Source organism: Protopterus annectens, chromosome 5.part0 (genome assembly GCF_019279795.1).
Source record: "Protopterus annectens isolate FY-2018-M chromosome 5.part0, PAN1.0, whole genome shotgun sequence".
Lineage (NCBI taxonomy): Eukaryota > Metazoa > Chordata > Ceratodontiformes > Protopteridae > Protopterus > Protopterus annectens.
The window spans coordinates 1,870,299,734-1,870,325,667 of NC_056735.1; positions in this window are offsets into that span (position 1 = coordinate 1,870,299,734).

Here is a 25,934-nt window from a genome sequence, read left to right on the forward strand (position 1 = left end):
GATGTACAGCTCTCAGAAACAGGACAGTTCAACTTTTCCTCGGAGGACTTAAAAATCTGTCTGGAGTTACAAAGACTTGAACTGGAGGCCTAACATTTGGAATTAGAATAATCAGAGAGACTCCGGCATTTGGAAGTTGAAGAAAATGTGAAATTGCAGCATTTGGAGGCCGAAGAAACAGCTTCACCATGAGAAGGAGATGCTGACTCTTTGCCAGGGTCATGGAGGTAATGGGAAGGGAATAACCAGACCCCAGAAGCAATGAAGGTCAGTAAATTTCTTCCACAATTTACAGGGAGGTTGTTGACCAAAGGCTCTGGGTATGGTTCCTGACCTCCTAACTCCATGGAAAAGCTGCAACTGCTATTTCTAAATTGTCTGATACTGATTGCTTAAACTATGATAAAGTTAAAAAACATTTATTTGAATGTTTCTGAAGCTTACAGAAAAAAGTTTTGTAAGCATAAACACAAGGCAGATGAAAGTGTGTGCGATTATATTGCTGAGTTAAGCACTTATTTTCATAGGTGGGTGAGTGGATGTCAGGTCACCACTTTTCAAGGGCTGGCAGATCTTTTGATGAGGGAACAAGCCCTTAGTACTTTGCCTGAGGACATGAGAATCTGGTTCACAGACAGGGAATGCAGCTCTGCCGATGAACTGGGGAAAAAAGGAGATCTTTACATTGCAAGCAGGGCATCACTGCATAGGAAAGGGATACCCAGTGCTGCACATGGGTATTGGGAAACCCATGGTGGACAGCCTAAACTGCCCCAATAGAGTCTGCCAGTAATGAGGGAAGCACTATTTCAGATACATGGCCAGGATCAAGGGTTAAATGTTTTAAATGTTACCAGTGGGGCCATGTAGCATATAGATGTCCACAGAAGCAAGGTGGGGAACAAAAGGTGGGGAAGCCAGCAAGTGGGAATAACAGAATGCCAGTGGTAAGTTGTCTGGAGACAGCAGGGGTACCTAACTACCATAAGAGTTTGTCTCCTATCTTGGTGGATGGAAAACAGGCCACTGCCAAGAGAGACACAGCATCTGGTATAATCATTATGAAGCCTGCAGTGGTTAGAGTGGAGCAGTACTTGCTTGGGCAGTCTACTCCAGTCAGAGCTTTAGGACAGATTCCATTCCAAATGCCTTTGGCCAGGGTTCACCTTGACTGGGAGGGTGGAAAAGGAAGCAAGCAGGTAGGTATATTTGAGGATATCCCTGCAGATGTCATGTTAGGGAATGATTTTGATAATGCAGTACCTTGTGTGCATGCATGCTAGCCTGGGGGAAGACCCAGACAGAATGCATCCATGAAGCCAGGACTGGTGATGAGGCTAATTCAGGGAGGCAGCTACTGTGTAGCAGTAAGCCTAAGGCTGAGCCCACAGTTGTTGGTAGGTACTGATATTTCCTTGGACAGGGTGAGTGCAAGGGCAGAGTTGAGTGGTAGTAATCAGGCTGACAGTGAGGCACTGCTGTCAGAAGATACCAGACTTCCTGTGGAACGGGAGCTGGGAAAAGTCACAAAGAGTTGAGACAAGCTCAGCTCTCAGACACTACATTACACGGCTTGATGGAAGTAGCTAGGGATGCATCTGATTCTTAAAGAAAATGGGAGTCTGTATACTGGAAAAAAGTGTTACTGTATAGACAGTGGACCCCTGAGGGAGGGCTACATGGTGAGGTATAACAGCAGTTGACACTGCCTCATGTCCACTCTCTGGTACTTCTAGCCATATCCCATGACATTCCTTTTGCAGGTCATATGGGCATAAAGTGTGCCGAGACATATTATGCAGAACTTTTATTGGCCTGGGATTGCCAGAGATGTAACAGGGTACTGCAGGACCTGTGAGCAGTGCCAAAAAAGTAGGCAAGGCAAGAGAAAAGGTCAAAGCTCCTTTGATACCTTTGCCTGTGATCAAAAAGCTGTTTCAGTAGTTAGCTATGAATATTGTGAGGCCTCTGAGTACTCCATGTTCCACAGTGAAGACGTATATCTTAGTGATAGTAGATTATGCTACTAGATACCCTGAGGTGGTAGCTCTGTCCTCCATCGAGGCAGACAAGGTGGCAAATGCTTTGTTAGAGATTTTCAGCAGGGAGGTTTCTGAACAGAAATACTGACTGGCAGATGTGCCAATTTCATGTCAGACCTGCTGGCTTATCTTTGGGAGCACCTTAAGATAACTCCCTACCATCCTAAGACTAATGCTCTGGTGGAGAGGTTAAACTTTACACTAAAGACTATGTTACAGGTATTTGCAGACCAGTTTAAGAGAGAGGTGGGACAAATATTTGCCCCTTCTGTTGTATGGATACAGGCAGGTGCCCCTGGAATCCACAGGTTTTTCACCCTTTAAGTTGATGCATGGTCATAGTGTGAGAGAACCTTTAGATTAGATTTGCAATGAGTGGGAGGGTGAGTGTGAATCCCACAAGGAGTCTGTTGTGGCATATTTCCTAAACCTCAGGACAAGGCTTAGGGAGCTCATGGGCTTGGTGCAGGAGAACTTGGCAGGGGCCCAGCAGCAGAAAATGGTCTGGTATGACATGAATGCTCGAGCCAGAGAATATGGTGAGGGACAGCAGGTGACGGTGCTCATTCCTGTCAGACACAATAAGCTGCAGGCAGTTTGGGAGGGACTTTTCAAAGTGGTAAGGAAGGTCAGTAATGTTAACTACATGGCAGACATGCTAGGCAGGAGGCAGGGGCAAAACTTGTGCCATGTTAATATGATGAATCTTACCATAATAGGGAGGCCCTTGTGCTGAGTATTTGCAGAGGATGGCAGGAGGAGTCTGAGGGAGATCTGGAGACCGATCTCCTCAGTGAGGCTCAGACTGACAGCTTAGTAGAAGGGGTAACAATGTCCCAGCAGCTATTCCCTACCCAGGTTTGAGAAAGCCAGGCAGTGTTACAGACGTTTGGGGACATGTTCACTGGGAAGCCAGGGTGCACCCACCTGATGGAGCACCATGTGGATACAGGGCCTCAAAGACCTGTTAAGCATGCCCCTTACAGGGTGCCTGAGCAAGTCAGATAGACTCTGAGGGAGGGGATACAGGAGATGTTGGATCTGGGACTAATCTAGGAGTTCACAGTCCCAGGGCCTCCCCAATGGTGCTAGTACCAAAGAAAGATGGCAGAAGCAGGTTCTGTGTGGACTACAGGAAACTAAAGTGTCACACAGAGTCAGATGCTTGCCCCATGCCTGGGACAGATGAAGCCTTAGAAAAGCTGGATGAGGCTAAGTATCTGACCACTATTGATCTGACCAAGGGTTACAGGCAGGCACCCTTAACTCCCAATGCTAGAAAGAGGTCAGCCTTTGTGACTCCTTTCGACTTGTATAATTCATGAAGATGCCCATTGGGATGAAAAATGCCCGAGCGACTTTCCAGAGGCTGGTAGGTCATATCCTAGCAGGAGCAGGAGATTATGCCCTTGTTTGCCTGGATGATATTGCCATCTGCACCCATTTCTGGCAAGAGCATCCTCAGCATGTCAAGGAGGTGCTGGGCAGACTGCAAAGGGCAAGGTTGACCATTAAGCCCAGTAAGTGTCAGGTGGGTATGACAGAGGTCTCCTACCTGGGACATACAGTGGGGAGTGGTAAGATCAGGCCAGAACCTGGCAAAGTGAAAGCCATTCAGGCATTGCCTGCCCTTGTTACCAAAAAGCAGGTGAGGGCGTTCTTAGGGACACTGGAGTACTATAGAAAGTTTGTTCCCCATTATAGCACAATAGCTGCTTCCCTCACAGACCTGAGAATGAAAAACAGGCCAGATAAGGTTGTGTGGACCCTATCATGTGAGTAGACATTCCAGAGGCTTAAAGAGCTTTGAGAGGACCCCCTGTGTTAACCAGTCCAGATTACTGCAAACAATTTGTTGTGCAGGTGAATGCTTCAAGCCATGGGGTGGGGGCTGTACTTAGCCAGGTTTCCTCAAAGGGAGAAGAGCACCCAGTGGTACATCTCAGCTGTAGACTCCAACACAGGGTGGAATGTTATGCAGCTGTAGAAAAGGAATGTCTATCCATAGTATGGGCATTGCAGAAACTTCAGCCTTATCTGTATGGAAGGAAATTCACTATAGTTACAGACCATAATCCCTTAACTTGATTACATAGATCCAGCCAGGAAAATACCAAGTTAATAAGGTGGAGCTTAGGATTGCAGACAAATGACATGACAGTACAACACTTTAGTAGGTCAGGAATGCCTGTGCAGATGGGCTCTCAAGACAGGGAAGTGTGTAACATATTCTCAGATAGGTTTATTTCTCTCAAGCCACATTTCTCAAGGGTCACTTGAAAAACTAGCTTGAGCCTCAAAGGGGGAGAGGTGTGATGATAGGAGGTACTGCCAGCCATGCCAGAAGAAGTAGGGCAGTGGATGTATCACTTGTGCCAGCACAGCTAGCTTGAATTTTGTAAATAATTATATTTCATTTGTATATCAACCTGATTTGTACAGATGCTTGTGCTGAAAATGTATTTGTGACATTTGCTTGTGTTAAAATGTATCAACAGTGCACCCTGCTGTAATGAAAAGAAATGTACATCTATTATTTTGACTGAATTAAAGGTGTATATTTTAATAGATGATACTAGGACAGCAGAGGTTAACCAGCTAGCTTACTTTAAGAAAAATAACAAAAATGTAAATGAGCAGTTAAACCATTAAAAAAAAGACACCACAGAGCTGAGTAGGACTGGAGATTGTGGGTCTGTAAGAAGCCTTTGCTCATTAGCTCAGTAAAAAGAGGGGAAGCCCCAGACACTCCCATAACCATTTAGATGTGTATTGTAGCCATCTATGCTAAATTCCTGTCTCAGCTTCAAAGGGCTATACTCTGAGAACCTATAGTCAGGTGACCAGATGAGGTCATTCTGCAAGCCATTGAATATTTTATTTTACAGGGAGTAACAGCTGAGTATTGAGTATTCTGTTTTGGGGGACCTGACTAAAAAGACTGGTCATGTATTTCATTTTCCCTTGTTCAATCAAGTAAGTTATTAGGGAACAGTAATTCTCCTAGATTCAGTCAGAAATATAGTGAAGCTTAGTTTAGGGATTGCTTTTCTTTATTTGTATGAGTTTGTCCATCGATGTTATCTTCAATATTTCCTGTGATTTGAACTCTGTTTACTGTAAATATATATTTAGTATTTTCTTGTTCTTTTATTTATTATTAAATATATTTAAACTTTTCACTGTAGCTGATCCTTTTTAGAAAATATTTAAGCTTTGAGAGTATTTGCACATATTTATTTGTTGATAACTCTGGCCACACCTGAAAGCCTTGCTGTTGGGTCAACATTACCATTTGTGTTAACTTCACTCAGCATAATTGGAGACCCTTTTAAGACCCATATAGTAACTGACTTGTGGCAGTGAATCTACCATATAGTCTGGGCAAAGTTGGTAGAGTGGATAATCTTTGGCAGCCTTTTCTCAGGTGTGTGTGTGTGTGTGTGTGTGTGTGTGTGTGTGTGTGTGTGTGTGTGTGTGTGTGTGTGTGTGTGTGTGTGTGTGAAAATTAAATCTCAAAGAGTGTGTGTGTCAGCTACTTTGGGCAGGGACACAAAGCACAGTGCCAGTGGTGAGCCTTATTGGGGATCTGGGGAGAGGCAGATAGAGACACCCAGACCGCAGGCTGTGGGTCACCTGTGTTCTCTTAAGGGAAATGGTGCTTGATGCCGAGAGGTATGCATCTGGAAATACTGAGTGTATCCACTTGTATTCCAAGTGCACATCCCTCTCCAATGTCAGTGGTGAGGATACAAGCTTCTTGATTACTGGCTCAGCATGGGGACATCACAAGAATTTCTCAAGAGTTTTGTAACCCATACTTTCAGGTTTAGTGATAGGAAGTCTTTTGGAGATCATAGGTCACTAATAGCTAGATTAGCGCTTAGATTTTTATAAAGAAAATAAAATTGCTCCTATATCTGTAAAACTTTTCAGGAATTTTAAGAGCAGGTCACCAAGGTTCAACCTTTTGGGACAATTTAAAAAGGTCATGTGACAGGACATGTGGCAAGTGTTTTAGGTTTAGTATGCTTCAACATTTTGGTGATGAAAGTACTTTATGGTCTATTTAACAATTTTATTTTTGCAAGATTTAAAGTGTCTCTAAGTTAAATATCCTTAGGTAGAGAGCAAAATATGAAAGAACCTCATCCACTCATACTCTGATCTGAATACTCTAGAAACTTCTCATCTTTCTTAGAACAAGAAGATGCAGAAAGGAGATATATAATTTTTTCCTTCTTTTGGACCAAAGGAGTCCCTCACACAGATTGCTTTGGGGTTGCTGAAGCTTGTGTAAGTATAGCCTTTTGAAGTAAAACAAAGTATTCTGGGGGAATTTTTTTAATTAATAGTAAAAATACAGTTGTCTGAAAGCTCACCATAATAGAAGGCAAATGAATAATAGTTTAATTGTTGTAGGATTCAGTATGCAACAGGGATGTTGGTTGGAGACAAACATAAGTCCTCAGTCAAATTTCTCAGCAGTTAAAAATCCCATAATATGCAGAATTACATTTCTGCACCATGACCATTAGAATGTAACTGTGCTATAAAGGTGTATAATTCATGTACTCAATTCTGTTTTCCTTTGGTCGCCCTTATAAGAAAGGCACGCAGACCACACAAATAAATGCTTTGCTGACAGGCTAAATGTAAAAAATGTAAGTCAGAAGCATAAAGGTAATATAAATAAATGTAAAGATAAAAATAGGTCAGCAATCCAAACTACATGTTCAACCACTTCTTCCACATTCAGCATATCAAATTTGATGATACATTAACTTCTTTCTACCTAAATTAAAACTCCACCCTCCACTGTAGTTAATTATTCCAGAGTGACTTTTTTCTCCTGTAATATCACCTAGATTTAGTCTGGTGCTCATAAACCCTTTGACTCCTTTCAGTTTTTTTCATTTTTACTGGTTTGCCCTGCCATAATTCATAATGATACTTTTATTTTATACTTCCACATTTTATGTTGTTTTACAAGGATATTTGTTCTAGTCTGTATGACATAAGTGAGACATACTATTTTTCCATAGTTGGAAGAGTTAGTCTATGCCCACAGTTTTACATCCTGAGATATGTGTTGCTAAGATCAGTAAAGTGCTATAAAGAACACTGTCACTGTTATGGTTAAACTCTTTCCAAAGAGTTAGTTGTTGAAGAAAGGTTTATATGAAGAACAGGAGTGGGTTGCTGCAACGTTATGTAAACAATATAGAAAATGCTCTCATTTTCGGCCACTGAAATGTTGCTTTTACCTATGTAGCTATATAAAATGAAGTGCAATATGAGATAATACAAGAAACTTTTGTTTGCTTTACTACTTCTTTGAAGTTACAACTGTCAGTCACAGATGAACAAGTAGAACTGTACCTGGGACAAATGGCCTTGGGCAATACGTCACCTCCCATAGATCCCATCCACAGTCTTCAGAATAAAAAAAAAAATCAGCCTTCAAAGGACCAAAAAGTGAGCTCTATGAAAACAAAATGTTCTAAGTAGCATCTATTTGCTTTATTTTTTTCTTTCACTACTATAACTACGCAAACAAACAAACTGCCAGCAGTCTACCACTTCATCAGCTATGATTCATGTTGCAGCCTTTTAAATGTTGTTGGTATTGTTCGCTACACTGAACAACAGTGAGTGCATCAGTAACTTGCAGGGTCTTTGGGGGTGCAGGGGCAACAACTTTAAAGGTGAAGCATTTGCTCTTCTCCTGTACTTTTTTATTTATTTTTTATTTTTTTTTTATAATTCTGGGGCTTATCTTTAAAAGTTTCAGAATCACGATAGGGATGCCATTTGATCGTTATTTGAATTCTGTCTGGCGGGAGTGTGATAACGTAAGTCTTTGTGTCCAACTGCTTCTATGTACTGTAGACAGTGCCTTGCTGAAAACACTGAAGACTTTCTTGGTAGGCAGAGTGCATGGTTTATAGAAATTGTTTCAAAGAGGCAGTTATCCAAATGAGGATAAATTTCAATTCGCTTTAGTTTCAAATGTGCGATTATTGGGACCTGACATTCTTTAACTATCCTGAGCATATTAGATGGGCCAACATGCAGGAGGTGAATTGAAAATAAGAATTTTCCCCTCAAACCCTTAGAAATTTCCAGTGGGACTTCAAAACTGGGATGTAAAAGTAGGCAGTCTGCTTATACAGGGTTATTAGAAAGCCATTGCTGTAGCAGAAGCAAAGAGGTTTGAGATCATATCCTGAACTTTTTTGTTTGTTTTTTATCAGCTGGTTAGTTTTGACAGATCTGAAATAGGTGTCCACTGTTTTGTTTTGCTTTTTTAAGAGACCAAAAGAAAATTAAATAAAACCCTGTTCTTTTCTGTCTCTTTGGTGCCAGTTCTGGCATTCAAATGCTTTTGAAGCATTGGCAATGTCAATGTAATTTAATGGTAAGGAGTGGACCTGGTACTAATTTGCTTCAAAGCTCTGTTGAGTACCCCTTTGTCACTCCAGTTGCCTGATGTTATTAGATGTCATTGCTTTATATAAAAAGAAAATTTACCTTCTGTTTGCAATGCTTGAGAATGGAACAAGACACAAATAATGGGGTCTATATTAGAATCTCGAAGGTTTAATGCTTCGAATCACTAAATATCGAACTTCAGTGATTGAAACATTAAACCATCAAAATTCTAGTAAACCCTGTAAAAAAACAAGTAGAGGGTGTTTAGGCAGGCGGGCAAGCCCCCCTACACCCCCCACTACTTAAATATACCAACTTCGAGATCGCACTTTAAAGGAGTATGGTGGGAAAAGGGAAGATTTGCCTTTCCTACACTGTAGCGCGATCTCGGAGTTGGTATATTTAAGTAGCGGGGGGTGTGAGGGGCGCAGGGGGGCGTGTCCCCCTGCCTACATTTGTTAGGTTTTTTTTTTTGGTCCTAAAAATAATTTTATAGGTGTTCAATCGTTTAATAGTTCGATGCATACAGTTTGATGTTTATGCATTCGAACTATTAAACTTTCGCAATTATAATATAGACTCCAAATAATGATATGGTGCCATCTTATGAATATTTAGAAAAGGGTCCATTCTGCTGAGATGGGGCACTGGACTATTGTCACTTTTGCTGCTTCCAGTCCCCTCATGTCTGTCTTTCTTAAGAAATTGCCTTGCAACACAAGCTTGCTGCTGCCTGTGTCCCCCCACCCTCACTGCCTTCCACCAATCAGACCCTGTGTGGTTCTACTGGCCGAATCATTCCCCATCCACCAGGGTGAGAGCCAACTGATGGGAGCTGACATTTGAGCAGCCATTAGGGTTGGGTAGCATGGTTGCCTCAAAGCAAGAGGTTATTTGGTTCATTTCTCAGCTGGAGTACCCTCTGCATGGAGTTTGCATGCCTTTCCTGAGTTTACATAAGTTTTCTCCAGGTGCCTCAGTTTCCTCCTACATTCTGATGACATCCATTAGGTCTGCTGAGTGTGGACTGTAAATTGTCCTTAAGTGTGAGTAGGTGTGTGTGCATGTGTGCAATGGAAGAAAGACCTGGCAACCTACTTCTGCCTCCCCCACCCCTTTGCCTAGAACTATGCAAATAGCAATTGCTATCTGTGAGGTCACTCAAGGAGTCAGCTGTGACTCCTAAGAGAGTGAGTGAGCAAAGGCTTGTTTGTTTTTCTTTTTTGTGGCCTTGTCACCATTGTGCATGCCTAGTAACATGCCCAGGGTTTGGTATCTAACGAGTATCAGCAAGGGCATATCACTCACCTCTGCAAGTGACTAAACAACTCAGGACAGCCCTGCCTTCTTGATGCCAGCACTCCCATAGGTTCTCCAAGCTCCATCAAGTACTCAAGTCATGCACTCCTATACCCTTTGCCCTAAGAGAAGTAAGCCAGCTAAGCCATGCCACTCATCCCTCACGTCAGCTCCAGCAGGCATCCGAGCTGCTATCCAAGCTTGGATCACTTGGGTCATAGTCAATGTTTTATCTTTCTATAACAGCTATACCTACTTCTGTTTTTGCCTGATGTAAAATGTCCAGTGTTTTTAATGTTAATCTCTTCTGCATTTATAAATGGACATATCAGCCATCTGTTTAACATTCTTCTTATTTGTCCTTTTTCCTGTAAATGTTACAGAACTTTCTGAGATGGTGAGCTAGTAAAAATTTATCAGTCGGCACATTTAGGTTTCTGCCTTTTATATCTTCAGGAAAGTTTGATTCTTAATTGCATGTAGTAATTCTAAAAGAGGCATTAAGAACATTATAACCACATTTAACAATGTGTCAACCTGTATTGTAAGCAGTTTGTGTCAGTTACAAATTATTTCCTTTTACAGTGGTACATGCAGTATCCTTAGTGAAATTGTTAATCTGCTTCAGAGTATCAGAGTGCTACTGTGCCATGTAGGTCTGGTAGTTTAAAAATGCTGACTCTCTGTGTAGCTGACATATAGAACTTTTTACCAAAATGACCAAGATCCTTGCTTTCACTATCTTCTGGTAATGCCCATAGCAGAGGGATGAAATCTGACTTCTTGTGAGACTCCAATTCTGTTGCTGATGGGATGATCCCCAGATACTAATATACACTTGTGAAACACTACAATATGTCAAACATTTTAGTAGCAGATAACAATGCATGAAGTTCCTGTCCTATTTCAATGAAAATGTCATGGAAGGAATCAATAAAGGATGGGATAGGTAGAAGCCTAGCTTTACCCAGTTTTAAAAGCTTTACATAACTTTGATTTGGGATGAAAGCTTTATCAGCAGACCACTTAAATGCCTTTCATGAAATTAACTGCATTATTGAAAGATGTTTTCTCAGGAGAACCTAAAGATAAAAATCATTCATCATCATCATAATAACCCATAGGAGAATATATTTGATTAGAGTTTGCAAGGCAATCATCTCCTTCAACCTCAGTTTCTGATGATGCTGTGTGAGTTCTTGCACTTTGTTTTCTTTGTGCCTTTCCGGAAGTAGATTATTTTGGTTGTGACCTGAAATTGAATGCAGTCTTTTGTACTAAGTCAATGGACTGCTGTGCTTTGTGTTTGATTCCATGAATACAGGTACTGTACATCTGATACCCTGGGGATTGAAGTCCAACTCTTGGATGAATGCACCTGTGGTACCTGAGGAGACAGATGTTTTCTTCCTAGTAGTAAACATTGGTTCTTGTTCTGAGCACCAACTAACAGCATCAGTTGCCAGGCATCCTCACTAAGACTGTTGAAAAGGTAGTCTACAAAATGAATAAGAAAAACATTGGTGGCCCAAAACTCTTGTGACATCTCAGTTGCCAAACCAGACAACTGGGAACAAATGACCTGCAAAGAAGATTTTTTTTCAGTCTGTAATGACATTTTTCAGTAGAGCTGGCAGGACTAAAAACCATCTCCAGTCCCCTAAGGTCCCTTAAAATAATCTAGGTACGAGAGAGAAAAAGGAAATTCATGTAAGCTTTACTTCATGGAGTAAGTAGATGAAAGTAAGCTTGAGTGCCTGGTGGGGAAGTGGTACAATTCAATATAAAAGGTCAAGGAGTGTCTGTTGACTAACTCTTAAAAGATTAACATGGCTCCCTAGTCCTGGCACTATTATGGTTATGTTTTTCTGGTGGCATCCTATATTTCTTCTTCTACTGATTTAGAAACTGCTACTAGAAGAAATCTGCTTCACAATTTTTATGCCCAACATTCGCTAGTAAATTCTTACTCTCCTTTCTAAAGTATTTTTATTAGAAGAAGGACAATGAACAGTGAATGTTAGACTGAGTATTGTGTTCTTCCTGCAGGCAAAAAGGCCACTGAAGGTGGATATCTTTTTTTTTTTTTGCGGGGGGGGGGGGGTTCAAACTGCAGTTATAAAACTGAGGCCTAAGTGACACACCAACACTATGATGTCGATGGAGCACATATTAACAAATAATTACTGAAGTGATGCAGAGAATATCATCCTGTATCCAAGCTACATTCTAATTGCCATGACCTGAGAATATAGTCCTCCATTCTAGAGAATGTCTAAGTGACAAGAACTCTGGTTGTGGATTGATGTCCATCGCCATTACAGATATCCCACTGACATAATGAATCCTGCATCAGCAATACTTATGAGCTATTTGCCAAGGTAGAGTAGATGTCCGTCAGATGGAGTATGATCCCTGAACATCCTATAGTATCAGACATCCACTGTAGTTGGAATATTGTCAGTAATGAAATGGGTGTTTCTACCTTGCCAACGGTCAGTCCTTAAACATGTTAACCACAGTTGTTAGGAAGTCACGAGCAGAGAATGAGAAGTACAACTTGGGGAAAGAGGCAGATCCAAGTTATACAGTGAATGCTTGAGAACTGCCATCTAGAGAAGGCACAGGGTATTTTCTCTGAAGGTTTGGCAAAGCTCCAGAATCACCAGTCCTACACTTTTTGGAATTAAGTGAGGAAATGTGAGTGACATGAATGGGGGAATGACTGAATTTATGTATTTATATATTTGTGTGTGTATGTATGTATGCATGTTTTCATTTATTTACTTACTTACTTATGTATTTATTTAGTTTATTTTTCTTCATTTTCTTTTCTCTGATACTGCCTTAAAGGGTCTATTTGCTAAAGTATAGGTTGGTCTGAAAGCATTTTCCAGGCTATATATGGGCTCATCAGCTAAATGTAATTATATTACTCCAAAGGTATTAAGCAACTCCTGCAGGGTGTCTTAATGTATGCAAACCATCAAGCCACTCCTATGATGTAAGCAAAGCCAAAACCGCAAAACTGATGAAAGGCTTAAATTCAAGCTGTTGTTAATGAGTTTACAAATAAAGCTGAACTGTGGCCAAACCTATCCTCAAATCTAGCCTCATTCCAAACATTTTGGCTATGACCTAATAATTAGTTAATACTTAGCAGAAACACAAGCCTGTTGCTATGCTGTAAGGTTCTACAGATCTCTGAACTTGTCAGCCTGATATGTCAGGGTAAACAATATACATCCTGTTTGTGTCAAGTCCCGACCACGACTGAACAAAAAAGTCTGTTACATTCAGTACAAGCAATCATTTAATGTCTGAAACAAGCTGGGGATTCCAAGAAAATGAATTACATCCCTTAATAGCCCATTTTACACTTTCAGGCTTGAATTCTGAATCTCTGCCAGGAACTCCTATTGGCAAAGGAAAGAGCATATTGTGAGCTTGTGGGAGTATCAAGTCACCATCAGCAATTATATTCAACTTGTGCGGATCTCGCTCAGGCCAGCTTTGAATTTCATACTTTGTGTAGTGTCATATTTTTTTTCTTTTAAGTTTAAGAACCCAGATTAAGAAATAAGCAAATATTCAGCCTCTCTCTTTTCCCAATGGGTAGTTCAATCAAAAGTGTGTGCTACCTGGGCCAACAACTGTAAGAAAAACTCTGAGGATCATTTTATTTTTGTTAACTTTATTATAACATTAAATAATGGTAATAATAAACTAAAATAACAGTGAGGCTGCTCTGTTAACATCTAAGCTCATCTAGTCGTGTAGTCTATCAGCTGAGTGGAAACTGGTCTGGTTCCTACAAAATTAGTAAATATGAAATTTAAGAAGCTTTCCAACTATAAGGTGATGATGCTATACTATATTCATTTTCCTGCACTAAACATCCTGACTCCATTCTCATTTCTTCCTTGTAGCTACTCGTTTTCCTTGTAGCTACTAGTTTACCACGAGTGCTGTCTTTCCTGGTGCAGATGCTGAATATACACTTTTTTTTGCAACCCCTAACCCCTTGTTTGAAACTTTACCTGTATTTTTCTTAGTTGATAACATGTGGTAAAAGAGGCTGACATTTTTTATGATGCATAGTAAAAGCAAAAAGGAAATGCGTTGCCTTGCCCCTGTACCTATCTCTCTGTGCCAAAGGATGAACTATAGCAGCAGCTGCTGCACCCACTGTGGCAGTCTACACAGTATTTTATGATTGTTGTCCACTGGGAATCTTTCTCCTTGGATTATCTTTTGATTAAAATTTACTTAAAAAGCTAATCCTTGAGGTTACTTAAGTAAGAAGAAGATAATTTTGGAATATGAATATTTATTTCAGAAAACAAGAAAGTTAGGGTCCTGGTGCTTGATAAGTCAGCTTGTTAGGTATCACTAGTGTCTTTAATGTGTTCTGTTGGGACTGAAATTCATTGGTGGGTGTATTTCTGACCCTCACTTCTTTTTAGTTATTATCACCTTTACAGTAAAGGCTAAGGCATTATCTAGCATTTGTTATATGAGGATCGTTTTCCTGATGCTTCACCCTTTATGCCTTCAGAAACTGTCACTTGACACTTTCACTCCTGTGGAGGTATTATATCCTGAAGCAATTCAGGTCTCATTGCAGGGAGCTAAGGACAGTCTGGCATAAGGGACTGTGATTATCTGAGCATTTAGTGGAGAGGCATCAACCAGGGTGAAACAGGATGTAGGTCAGACTTTTCACCTTTGTGATGTACAGAGGTAACCAGCTGGTTATATTGGACAGATACGGGGGCACCACTGTCCATTAGAAGATGCAGTACTCTAAAGCCAGGCCCATAAGCAACAAAGCCTAGAATTATTTTGGACTTGATGCTTGGTGTTGACCTGATTTTTATTACAGAGGTTTTGCTGGATTAGAATTTTGGTCCATATCTGGTGGCTGTAATGGTGCCTTGCTTCTCTGTAATTCAGCTCCCTTAGATGGACAGGATGAGGTAGTGAGTTGTTGCAAACATTTGTTCAGTTGTAAATAATGGGGACACCAGCTCTACTGAATATGCCAGGAGAACAGGAGAAAGCAGTGCATTCTTCATCATATACATTCTACCTGTCATTGTGAGACAATGTCCCAAAACTGGTAAGAACTGAGTGGCTTCAGGATCTGGCTTGACACTGGATCCATGGCTCTAGCTTGTTTCACTTCTATTGTCCATCATGTTGGACACACCCGTGACTTGGTATCCCAGTTTAATCTGTCCAGTCTTGGGTGGCCCATCAACTTAATTCATCAGTTTGCCTCAGTTGCAACCCTCTGATCCTGTACTGGAAGAAAGCAGTAATTTGATTACTATAACTTCTCATGAATTTCCTTCTGTCATCCTTTAACCCTTTTCAATGCCCAGCGCAGGCAATCCAGAGATGTATATGTGTGTGTGTGTGTGTGTGTGTGTGTGTGTGTGTGTGTGTGTGTGTGTGTGTGTGTGTGTGTGTATAAATGTACGGTGCACACATAATTTGATTGCCCCATTTTAAGTGTGGCCTATCCACCTGTATGCTTGTGAGCCCTGATATCATGACAATCCACACAAGTATGGGGACTGTGTCAGAAGCTTTAACATAAATGGAGAGCTACTGTCCTCTTTGATTTAAATCTCAGGCTTGATGAATGCTGTTCTGTTTATCTAGCAGAGGTAGCTCAGAAATAGGCAGTGTTCCTTTCTAGACAAGCATCTGCTGTATCAGATCAACTGGCCATCCTCCTTTCAGTGCCAGACTAGCTTGTTTGTCCACCTGTACTGCATTTTTCTTTACATTTTTCTTTACATGAATGTGAAATGTGTTGCTTCTTTGCAGCTAAGATGAGTTATTGAAGCTATGAAAAGTCTAAGGCAAGAAAAAGCTTCTGTGAAGAGTACTCTTAATTCATCTCCTTGGTTTTGAGCATGCATTCTACTATCTGTGACTTGGACCTAAGCCCAACAAGACTGACATCTACCTGCTTTGATGTGCTTGGTTCCACAATCTAGCAGATCACCTGTTCTATGAAAAATGAGGTCTTTCCATTTAAATTTATCAAGTCTTTGTTATCTCTAGTTGAAGAAATCTGCCTGAGACCCTAATCACATGAATAGATATCACCTCATCTCTATCATTGCATTTGCTACCAAGGCTAAGAAAGTTAGCTATTCTCATCATGATTCCATTTAACAGAAGTACCAAGTTTGTGATCCCTTCCAGTCAAGATCCCACAATAGATGCCAATACTGATCTAGCACCTACTAGGGTAATGAATGATCACCAGTCATGACAGGTTAACTTTACTACTCTGTTTTGCTGCCATGTTATTCTTCTGCATTTAGTACAGAGACCCAAGCTATTCTGTTATTCCACTTGTAGACCTTCTGTGTAGCCTCAGATACTGTTCTGACTGAATTTGTATACCACCTTTTTGGACATATCCAGCAAGTACTGGGATATTGTCAGCTGGTACATGTCACTCCATTATCTCAGCAGTCTAATGGCTGTTTATTGTGGGCCATTTATTGTTCTCTGTATGCATGCTTTGAGTAGTTGAACTCATTACAGAGGGGGTGAGGGGGCTACAGCATCACTGTTGTGCACACTATTTTACTTCTCCTCCATCAGGATAAACTGTCTAATTTAGACTTCTTTGGTAAGGGGCTGGAATGGATTCAAAAATGGATGACCTGTAATGAGCTGAGACTCATCACCTCCAAGAGAGTGGCCATAGACATTCATGTCATGTTAAAGTATTAATTAATTAATTAATTATGGGAGCAAGCTGTCAGATGGGGGTAGAGTTTTTTTGCTGTTAAACCCAGTATATTTTATAGATGTGATAAAGTGGAGTTTGACGATAAAGTGAGAAATCTTGGGGACAAGGTAGCATCTGTCAACAAGTCCTAATCGTTGCACTTAAGGATCACTACTCACATGAACCACCTTCTTCCTTTTAAGGACCTTTCCATAACTTTGCACATCCTGGTCTGTTATTATTTGGACTGCTACCTATAGCTTCCTAACATCAAACTTGAGCAGCTGTTAACTGGTGTAGAGCTTCAATACCCAGGTACTCTCCATAACCTGTGCTAGCTGCTCGTTTACACTACATTACTGTTAGCATTCTAGTGTATGTAGCCCTGGTAAGACTGAATCACTCTTATTTCCTTTATTGCTCATTTAAGTTTCTGTCAACTGGTACATATTTCTCTCCTTCAAGGTGCCATGTCTCCATAACCTTCTTACTCAGTGTGTGAGGGCTTCTAGAAAGTTAGTTTATTTTAAGATTTTATTTTAAGCACTTTGGCATTCAACCTGCCATGAACATTTTCAGTCTTATGTATTTAACTATTAATGTCATCAATATATTATGTCTGTTATGCCTTGCTATTGCATGCTTTGTTTTATCTGTTGTATTATACAGTGCTTAGTTACAAGCACCTTAATAAACCTGAATTTGAAAACACCCAACTTTAAAGTCAAAATATTTTTTCTTCACTCACAAAGAAAAAATGGTGCACAATGGTTACTAAATAGAGTTACCACCTGTCCCACTTTGCAAGGGACAGTCCCTCTTTGAGCAGTTATGTCCTGCAAAAAAATTGTAAAAATGGCAAATGCCCTGAGATTTTAGGACAAAATTATTCCCTATATTTATGTAACAGTTGCATGAAACAGTTATTCTATATCTGAAACACCTAAATGTTATAAGAAACACAATAAGCAACGACAAAAGTTCAGGGAACTCGACACTTCAAAAAGACAGAACCAAAGACTGTTCCCAGAACAAACCATGATCCACGAAAATGTCACAATGAACTTCTTTTATTAAGATACAAAACGATGGTTGAGCGCTTTCATCTACCCAATGTAGATTTCATCAGAACACTAGATTAATCAAAACTTGTCTCTTAAATACTTTAAAATACCCTCCTAAAACATCACCTGACCAATTAAACCACTTCTCAATTTTAAAGACATAAAAACAATAATTGGTGAAACCCATATAAACAACCTTGAAAGTATTGTCGATAATAACTGTTGATTAAAAATGCCTAAAACAGCATCAAAATTCAATCTTGTACTAAAGATTCTCTGTCACTTTGAATATGAAACATGACCCCAATTCTGATAACACATGCTAGATGAATATTTCATATACAATAATGTAATAAATGCATAAAATGCGTGTGAAGAACAATATCAAATGTATAATACAAATCTAACAATGAATACAAATTACATAAAATATAAAATATGAAATTATGAACTGCAACAATAATATTATGCATTTCTAAGATATATAACTACTTATTTTGAAAAGTTAAAAATTATTTTATATAGTACCCCAAAACAAAACACATGCAACACATAGCTCACAAAGCCAGTGTGCCGAACAGTCACAGCCCTTAAGGCTAAACAACACACCTGATACACTTGTAATAGGTGACTCTATCATCAGGCACACTGACGTCCCACTCACCAGGCTGAACAAGGAGAAGGTCACGGTGAGCTGCCTGTCGGGCACTAGGATCCGCCACATAACACAAGCACTCAGGTCACTCCAAGGCAAGTACAAATATGACTCAGTCATTGTCCATGCTGGTGTGAATGACCTGAGATGTACCTCCCTGGACTACATGAAAAGAGACACAGAGGAGCTCTCTGAGCATGTAGCCCATGCCGGTATGACCCTGACCTTGAGTAGCATCTTACCCTCACCAAGAATGATGCCACAGTATGAAGACAAGATTAGCAATTTCAACAATTGGCTTAAGTATTGGTGTCATTCAAAGGGGATCCAATGCCTGTCAGCCTGGGATGACATGCTCGACAAGCCACGATGCTTCGCTAGGGATGGCTTGAACCTGTCACCCCTGGGCTTTCGGATATTGGCAAAGGCTCTTGCTACCCCCATAGTGCCTTTTTTAGGCAAGGCTCAAAAGACAAACCCACCTCCATAGGTATTACAAGGGATAAGAAACTAAGACTAATGCTACTCAATGCCAGAAGTCTAAACCTCAAGATGCACGCACTCGAAACTCTCCTTAGCATGGAGAACATCGATATCTGTGCAGTAACAGAAACCTGGTTCAAGGCTCTTGAGAGCACCCCAGCACTACCAGGTTATACCTCATACCATGCTTTTCGGCCCCAAAACTTGGACCGAACCACAAAAGGAGGGGGAGTATCAATATTCGTCAAAGATACCCACACCTCCAGGTTGGTGGCACAGCACAAAGCATCAGAGACTATCCATGTGCAACTAACAGTGGGTAAAACTGCCTTCCAGTTTATAGCCTGCTACAGACCACCCTCCCAAACTCAGGAACCCCACTCGGCCTTCCTGAGAACACTGAAAAATATGAAGGTCTCTCCAAACACCATTATATTGAGTGACTTCAACTACCCAACCATAGACTGGGAGCATTACTCTAGCTCCAACACCCTAGCCCAAAGGTTCCTAGAATTTATAAACTCAAATGCTATGGAACAACTTGTTACCACTCCCACAAGAGGGGAAAAAATACTGGACCTGATCATCACCAACATGGGGACTCTATGCTCCAGACCAGAAGTGTATCCCTCACTGGTAAGATCAGACCATAAACTAATCTCATTGGATATTCACATCCCGACCCCACCCCATGCACAGAAAACCACAGTGAAAAACTTCTCTAAAGCAAATTTCACACTCCTCAAAACCGAGGTGGAATCCTTCAAAGCCCCCGGGCCTATGGATAATACGGCCCAGATCGCAAAATCCTTTATAAATGCATTCTATGAACACCTTCAGGAATACATGGATCATGCAATCCCAAATAAAACCAAGACCCAATCCTCCAAAGGCAGACGTCCTGTCTGGTGGACCCCAGCCATAAACAAACTATACAATAGAAGGAGGAAGCTACTACATGATAGAGCAAAATCCCAAAAAGGGAAGGCATCTCTGATCAGTATTAGCAAAAAACTAAGGGCACTCATAAAATCATCTAAGGCCAGCTTCGAGAGAAAAATTGCACAGGACACTAAGGATAATCACAAGGCTTTCTTTAGTTATGTTAGGAACCTGGGTGGGAATTCCCAGATATGCTCAGAATTAGTCCAAAATGACAAAAAATACACCGAACCCACAGACATTGCCAACATCCCAGCTGACAGGTTCAGCGCAGACTTCTCCCCCCCCTCCCCACCAAAAGGGCTAATATCTATCCCAGCAGAGTGCTGCCCCCCTGACATCTCAGATGCTCAGGTAAGAGCTGCCCTCTCCAAAGCAAGAAACACAGCATCAATGGGACCAGACGGTGTCCCGGGCTGCGTCCTACATGAACTCCAAGAGCAGCTAAACCCAAACCTAAAACTACTGTTTAATCTCAGCCTTACTACAGGATATGTACCCCAAGAGTGGCGTACAGCAACAGTGGTCCCTCTCCACAAAGGGGGTGCCTCAACGGATCCTGGAAACTATCGCCCCATAAGTCTCCCTAGCTTGGTCTGTAAAGCTATGGAAAGGATCATCATGGCCCTTATAAATAAAGATATTGGGGACCTACAGACACTGGATCCTACCCAGTTCGGCTTTGTTAAGGGAAGATCCTGCCTCTTAAACCTGGTCAATTTCTTTGAAACAGTCACCAAGACCATTGAGAAGGGGAAGGTGGTCCACACAGCCTACCTGGACCTAGCAAAAGCCTTCGATACAATACCCCACTCGGGCATTATAGATAAGCTCACCAGCTTAAATATAAACCCCTATGTCACTAGATGGGTTGCAAACTGGCTCAAGGACAGAACCCACATGGTTAGAATAGCTGGAGCCATGTCAGACTGCAAATCAGTTACAAGTGGCATCCCACAAGGCTCAGTCCTGGGACCTCGCTTGTTCGGTATATATTTCTCGGAGGTACAGGCCAACATGGAAGGACTGTGGCTGACCAAGTTCGCAGATGACTGCAAACTGGGTGCCATAATAGACTCTCCAGCTGACACAAGCATCCTCCAAAAGGGCCTCATAGAAACAGACAACTGGTGCCAGAGCCATAGCCTCAAGCTAAACGCCAAAAAGTGTATAGTCATCCCCTTTGGCAAAAACAAAGTGCCCACAAATTACCACATAGGTGGTAATCCATTAAGTACAGAAGAAGTAATTAGGGACCTGGGGACCCAAGTTGATAGCAATCTCCCATTTGACAACCACGTGGCCAAAGTGGTTAGAAAAACATTTTATATAGCCCACCTAATCATGAAGGGATTCACATCTAGATCAGGGAGGTCATCGTGCCTCTTTACTCATCCCTCATCAGGCCCATAATTGAGTACAATGCCCCTTTTGGGATGTACCTTACCAGACACCTGCAGCAACTGGAAAGACCCCAAAAATACCTCACCAAGAGGATCAAGGAGCTCAAACAGATGCCGTATGCTGCCCGGTTAAAGAAACTCCAGCTCTACTCAGTGGCATACCGCCTGCTCAGAGGCGATCTGTGCCTGACATATAAAGCCATGTCCAACCCGGAATTAATGGACATGCTGCACCTTAGAAAATCCAAATCCCATCGAGCTACGCGCTCGAGGGACTTGAACCTCAGCACTGAAATAAATAGGACATGCTGGAGGGACAGATTCATAACCCAGAGGCTCCCTTCACTCTGGAATAAAATCCCAGTCCAGGTTAGGCAGAGTCCCTCATTGACTCTCTTCAAGAGGAATCTTGATGAGTGGATGGAAGATCGTAGGTTTACCCGGGTATCATTTCTGTGTCACTGTTAGACAGAGGCACAGTATACTAACCTCGAAAAAGGGCATAGCAAAATTAATTTAAAATGGGTGGCGAAAGCCATACACACTCTGGCTAGGCTTATAAATGCCCTAGGGCAGATAGCCTAGTATGAACCTATGAACCTATGAACCTATGTTTGTTTGTGTATATATATATATATATATATATATATATATATATATATATATATATATATATATCTCACAAACCTACAGCATAATTAATTTCTTATAAGGGGCTTAGTAGGAATATATTCATTAATGCCTGGTGGACTAGCCGCATTTAGCTTGATCTGCCATTTGATCTCTTTTTCCCCCAAAATTGCCTTAATGTTACCCCCCCTGGGGTTGCTCTTAACTACTTCAAGGATGGCAAATTTAAAGGAGTCACAACCAGCACTACCAACTAAGTGTCTGTATAGTGCATTGTTCATATCCTTCTTTTTTATACAGTATAAGTGATCATAAATTCTATTACGTAATTTCCTGTCCATTTTTCCAACGTAAAAACTTGGACAGGACATGCACTTTCCTATATAAATAACATGTTGGGTCTGGCAGTTTCCCTTGCAAAAATAAATCCTACTTCTAATATTATTCTCTAAGCTAATACTCTCCACTTGTAAGATGGAAGAGCACTGATTGCAACGTCCACATTGCTGAGTCCCTATCCTGTGAGTATTCCCGAAATTGTCACTATAATAGGACCTAATATCAATCATCTTTTTAAAATTCATCCCTGTTTTGTAAACATAGGTGGGTCTCTCACCCACTCTATCACAAATTGCTTCATCACTAATAAGAATATTCCAATTACTGTCTATAATCTTTCTCACTTCCCCTACATAATGTCCAAATTGTAATATACATGACCTATGATATCCATCTCCTAATGTACTACCTTCATTTCCACAAGATGACAATAAACACTTGCCCAGGACGGGTGTATACTTATTACCCCATTCATGTATAACATATTCAGTGATGTCCTTGATCATAGCTTCAGGATAACCTCTCTGTCTGAATAATTTGCCAATAAAGGCCATCTCAAGGATCATATCTTCCTTTCTAGAGGTCATCCTAGCAGCCCTTATGCACTGCCCTTTTAAAATACTTCTTTTCTGTGTGTAAGGATGATTACTCGAAAACTCTAAATAGGCATTACAGAAAGTATCTTTCCTGTAGATCTTAGACTGAAAAGTGTGTCCATCACTGAATATGTAAGTGTCTAGATAATTTATTCATGTCCTACTGATGTTATGAGTGAACTGCAAGTAGCAAGTGGGAACAATAAATCATTAGTTATAGAATTCCATGGAATCGGATAAAAGCCTTGCAGATGGATAATTTATATTTACGTAAATGTGTGGACTGTGGTATTGTACCTATGGGTTTAAGTTTTTTCAAACAGCCCATTGGGGTCGAATTAAATGAGGCTAATATAATGACTTGTAACAAAATGTTTGACAGTTTTGGTAAGACCTGTGCTAGCTGCTCGTTTACACTACATTACTGTTAGCATTCTAGTGTATGTAGCCCTGGTAAGACTGAATCACTCATTTCCTTTATTGCTCATTTAAGTTTCTGTCAACTGGTACATATTTCTCTCCTTCAAGGTGCCATGTCTCCATAACCTTCTTACTCAGTGTGTGAGGGCTTCTAGAAAGCTAGTTTATTTTAAGATTTTATTTTAAGCACTTTGGCATTCAACCTGCCATGAACATTTTCAGTCTTATGTATTTAACTATTAATGTCATCAATATATTATGTCTGTTATGCCTTACTATTTCATGCTTTGTTTTATCTGTTGTATTATACAGTGCTTAGTTACAAGCACCTAAATAAACCTGAATTTGAAAACACCCAACTTTAAAGTTAAAATATTTTTTCTTCACTCACAAAGAAAAAAAGGGTGCACAATGGTTACTAAATAGGGTTATCACCTGTCCCACTTTGCGAGGGACAGTCCCTCTTTAAGCAGTTATGTCCTGCAAAAAAATGGTAAAAATGGCAAATGTCCTGAGATTTTAGGATAAAGTTATTTCCTATATTTATGTAACAGTTGCATGAAACAGTTATTCTATATCTGAAACACCTAAATGTTATAAGAAACTCAATAAGCAACGACAAAAGTTCAGGGAACTCGACACTTGAAAAAGATAGAACCAAAGACTGTTCCCAGAACAAACCACGATCCACGAAAATGTCACAATGAACTTCTTTTATTAAGATACAAACCGATGGTTGAGCGCTTTCATCTACCCAACGTAGATTTCATCAGAACACTAGATGAATCAAAATTTGTCTCTTAAATACTTTAAAATACCCGCCTAAAACATCACCAGACCAATTAAACCACCTTTCAATTTTAAAGACATAAAAACAATAATTGGTGAAACCCATATAAACAACCTTGAAAGTATTGTCGATAATAATTGTTGATTAAAAAATGCCTAAAACAGCATCAAAATTCAATCTTGTACTAAAGATTCTCTGTCAGTTTGAATATGAAACATGACCCCAATTCTGATAATACATGCTAGATGAATATTTCATATACAATAATGTAATAAATGCATAAAATGCGTGTGAAGAACAATATCAAATGTATAATACAAATCTAACAATGAATACAAATTACATAAAATATAAAATATGAAATTATGAACTGCGACAATAATATTATGCATTTCTAAGATATATAACTACTTATTTTGAAAAGTGAAAAATTATTTTATATAGTATGTTTGTTTGTGTATATATATATATATATATATATATATATATATATATATATATATATATATATATATATATATATATAGCTCACAAACCTACAGCATAATTAATTTCTTATAAGGGGCTTAGTAGGAATATATTCATTAATGCCTGGTGGACTAGCCGCATTTAGCTTGATCTGCCATTTGATCTCTTTTTCCCCCAAAATTGCCTTAATGTTACCCCCCCCGGGGTTGCTCTTAACCACTTCAAGGATGGCAAATTTAAAGGAGTCACAACCAGCACTACCAACTAAGTGTCTGTATAGTACATTGTTCATATCCTTCTTTTTTATACAGTATAAGTGATCATAAATTCTATTACGTAATTTCCTGTCCATTTTTTCCACCGTAAAAACTTGGACAGGACATGCACTTTCCTATATAAACAACATGTTGGGTCTGGCAGTTTCCCTTGCAAAAATAAATCCTACTTCTAATATTATTCTCTAAGCTAATACTATCCACTTGTAAGATGGAAGAGCACTGATTGCAATGTCCATATTGCTGAGTCCCTATCCTGTGAGTATTCCCGACATTGTCACTATAATAGGACCTAATATCAATCATATTTTTAAAATTCATCCCTGTTTTGTAAACATAGGTGGGTCTCTCACCCACTCTATCACAAATTGCTTCATCACTAATAAGAATATTCCAATTACTGTCTATAATCTTTCTCACTTCCCCTACATAATGTCCAAATTGTAATATACATGACCTATGATATCCATCTCTTAATGTATTACCTTCATTTCCACAAGATGACAATAAACACTTGCCCAGGACAGGTGTATATTTATTACCCCATTCACGTATAACATATTCTGTGATGTCCTTGATCATAGCTTCAGGATAACCTCTCTGTCTGAATAATTTGCCAATAAAGGCCATCTCAAGGATCATATCTTCCTTTCTAGAGGTCATCCTAGCAGCCCTTATGCACTGCCCTTTTAAAATACTTCTTTTCTGTGTGTAAGGATGATTACTCGAAAACTCTAAATATGCATTACAGAAAGTATCTTTCCTGTAGATCTTAGACTGAAAAGTATGTCCATCACTGAATATGTAAGTGTCTAGATAATTTATTCCTGTCCTACTGATGTTATGAGTGAACTGCAAGTAGGAGGTACTACCGTTGATATAATCGATGAAATTCATCAATTTCTCCTCATCCCCCTTCCAAAGGATGAATAGGTCATCCAGGTACCTGACATAACAACATATATACTCCTTCCAGGGTGATTCCAAAACAAATTCCTCCTCCCAATCCAATAAGACTAGATTGGCATATATGGGGGCACATGCAGCCCCCATAGCTACGCCCGCTGTTTGTTTATAGTGCTCACCTTCAAAGAATATGAAGTTGTTGTCTAGCACAATATTGATGAATTCTGATAGAAGGTCAATCTTATCCCACTGTAGTTGACTATGTTTATTCAAGCTATTAATAAATCTAGTCACACCATCCACTTTAGGTATGCAAGAAAACAAGTCCTTTACATCGATGGTGACAAATAATAAGTTAGGATCCCATATATCTTGTTGGAACTTCCCTAAAAATTCCCAGGAGTCTTTTATAATGTGTGGTATCAAC